This window comes from Saccostrea cucullata, unplaced genomic scaffold (genome assembly GCF_032062105.1).
Source record: "Saccostrea cucullata isolate Sc308-1 unplaced genomic scaffold, CSIRO_AGI_Scuc_v1 ctg14234, whole genome shotgun sequence".
NCBI classification, from domain to species: Eukaryota; Metazoa; Mollusca; class Bivalvia; order Ostreida; family Ostreidae; genus Saccostrea; species Saccostrea cuccullata.
In genome coordinates this window covers 9,062-12,170 of record NW_026919199.1, presented here as the reverse complement: position 1 = coordinate 12,170, position 3,109 = coordinate 9,062, and the positions used below count along the sequence as shown (strand labels likewise).

Sequence of the window (3,109 nt, the reverse complement as noted above, 5' to 3'; positions counted from 1 at the left end):
AACGATTTACAAACAAACGATTTATTAAATCGTACAAACGTTTTGTGAAATCGTACAAACGTTTTCTTAAATCGTTCAAACGATTTTAAAAAAAATTCTACATTGTTAAAATGGCACGAATATGCCGTCGTACAAAACTGTAGGAGGAGTAGCATTTTTTGGTCACCCGAGTAAACTCAGGTGACCTATTAATTGCTAACCGTTTTCGTACGTTGTGCGTTAACATTTGAACAATTTCAGCTTCTCTGCAACCACTGAACCAATTTCAACCAAATTTGGCATAAAGCATCTATGGGTGAAGGGGAATAAAAATTCTGAATTTCATGATCCCTTCCCCCCTGGGGCCTGAGGGGTTGAGCCAAAACCACTAAAATTAGTGCAATCTTTAAAAGTCTTCTTTACTCCTGGACATCAAGCAAACTGTTTGCATGATTGTAATCAGCATTGAGTCCTCTACCAAAATTTTGAAATTCATGGGGCCCTAATCTTCCAGAATTGTGAATTTCAAGGCCCCAGAGTCAGGGGTACCATAGAGGGGGCTGTACTTATATACTGAAAATGAATGAATTGTTTGAAATCTGCTCCTTAATATTAATCAAATATTTTTGAAAAGCAAGGATGCCTTTTCAAAACTTGTGCAATGTGTGGGTCTAGGCCGAAGGATCAGGGGTTCATGTGTGGTAGGGGCACTACAGATTATTGCTGAATATTACTGATTAGTTGAAATGCATTTTTTGTTCCCCTACCCTGCGTATGGGTATTAACTAAACAAACTAAGCAATGCGAAGTATATTGTTATGATGACCAATAGTGCCTTTTTCAAAATTGTGAATGTCATAGCATCTGGCTTAAAACATGAATCAAAGTCAATCACTGGAAAGTTGTTGCATAATGCTCAGGTGACCTATAAGGCCCAGGGGCCTCTTATTGTACCCCCCGCTTGAAAAGTGGGAGGGTATATAGTAATTGGGATGTCTGTCCATCTGTATAGCTGTCCGTCCGTCGGTCTGTTACGCTTTGGGGTACCCATCTCTTATCCGCAACTCCTCTTATTCTTCTGAGTGATATTTAATGAAACTTTCACAGAATCTTTATTACATATTGCCATTGTGCACCTCCTTTTTTACTTTTTTTTATTCGACACGTATTTTAGGTTTCCCATAGCAAAACGTGGACATTGCCATTACATTGTATATTCTTACCTATGACGTCACTGTATATGGTGGCTTCTGAATAACATTAGATACGACGAGTTATTCCTCTTTAAACATTACCGTAAAACAGTATATAGCAAAACATGGACATTTAATATGGGAGGCGGGGTATCATTAGTGAGCTCATTGCTCACAGTACCTCTAGTTTTGTTGTAGATAAGTTCAATGCCATCCTTGAAGCTCTTCCAACAAGGCAAATTGTAGAGACGTTCATGGTGGACTTTGAGTTTTGTAAGAGGCTTACAAAATATCTTAAATAAAGAGGCTTACAATTCAAACATCTTATTTAACAACCCAAAAAATTAGCTACATAATATATATAATTAATATGCTGTAAATTTTATTTCAGTTGCCTGGAATGCCATTTCTATGGTATTCTACAGAATTCCATGATGCTGTTACCAAGGGATGCAGTTCCATTGGTGCCAGGCCATGAAAACATCTCCATCTACCTTCATGAAGAGGGAAGCTATCACTGCTACTCACAGTAGCTCATGGCCTTACCCTTAAGCTTCCTACCTGCACGCGACATCCCTGTCACATTTCAGACACTGATGGAAAGTGCCAACACTGCGCCCCTCCAGTACCTTGTCAACTTCACCGACTGTCAGTGGATGCACCATGCCATCTTCCTTCAATCGTCCAGGACAGTCTACCAGCAGTCCGTCTGGAATAACAACTATGTAGAAGGTGCTTATTTTATTTATGTATTTTAACTTTTTATCACATTATGATGTAACTTTTTTTGTAATTTATTCCAAGTAAATATAATCTTTAGAATTTAAAGTTAGATACACCTAAAAACTAGTTAAATATTTATTTATTAAGTGTTTTATTATTAAGTAATAAGTATATCTATTATTATTATTAAGTATTTCAAATGTTTAATAAAAAAGAGATGTCATTTATAAATGAATTAAATTTTATTTATTGAAGGTTGGCATCTCAGGGTCAATAGAAAGGCTAGCCATCGCGGCTGACTTACTCATGTGACTAGTGGTGAAAATCAGATGTGGATACAAAGAAATCATAGGGACGTTTTGGGAAATAAGACATTACAAAATTTATCAAAATCTACAGCATTGCAACTTTTAAAGCTCATATACAGCTATTCCCCAGAATAAATTCAAGTCCGGCCGATTTAGAATATCAGTGACAGCTGCTTTTTCAATAAAAATGGAACTCGTAAATTTACACACCTTGCTACGGGTCATTTGTAAAATTATTTAGTTAAAGAGATTCTGATTGTACACACAGGTACTCTGAATTTGACATTAAAAAGATGCTTGAGTTGAGTTTCTGAATAATAATATCCATATGGTTGTTGAGGACAAGGTTTTCCAACAATCTATTGAAATTCCATTGGGTACCATTTGTAATAACATTAGGATGCCTAATTTTGTCTTTATATAAAGCAGAATTTGTCCAAAATTTAAACCTAAAAAGAAGAAAACTTGCTGTGGCATTCATCTCGAAATTTAGATATCGACGACGTATCGTATGGTTATTTCCATTCTTTTGTTGATATGATATATCTTGGTGAGCTTGAGATAAAAGATACAACAGAGTGTGAAACATCTGTTTCATATTTGGATATTTTGCTTGAAAAAGACTTTACAGGTAATCTTACAACCAAGCGTTATAACAAAAGAGATTCACTTTCAACTCTTCAATGTCAACTTACCTTACTTAATATGCTGTCCGCATTAACCGAAAACCCTTGACTAGGAAAGATGTTACTTAATATGCAGCAATATACATTCATCACCTGCATACGGGGTTTATATCTCTCAGTTTCTTCAATATACAAGAGCATGATCTACGTATGAACAATTTCTAAAACGAGGTAAATTATTGACAAGCAAGTTGATGAAACAAGAATATTAGCAGTCTCA

At 35.8% G+C, this 3,109-nt stretch overlaps 1 long non-coding RNA gene across 1 annotated transcript; it reads left to right on the top strand.

Annotated features, from left to right (window-relative positions):
* The first annotated feature begins 1,308 nt into the window (after nucleotides 1-1,308).
* Nucleotides 1,309-2,464, top strand: LOC134282265 (uncharacterized). Its single transcript, XR_009995255.1, has 3 exons — nucleotides 1,309-1,445; nucleotides 1,564-1,904; nucleotides 2,151-2,464. It is a non-coding gene; the product is annotated as an uncharacterized LOC134282265 (long non-coding RNA).
* Nucleotides 2,465-3,109: the final 645 nt, after the last annotated feature.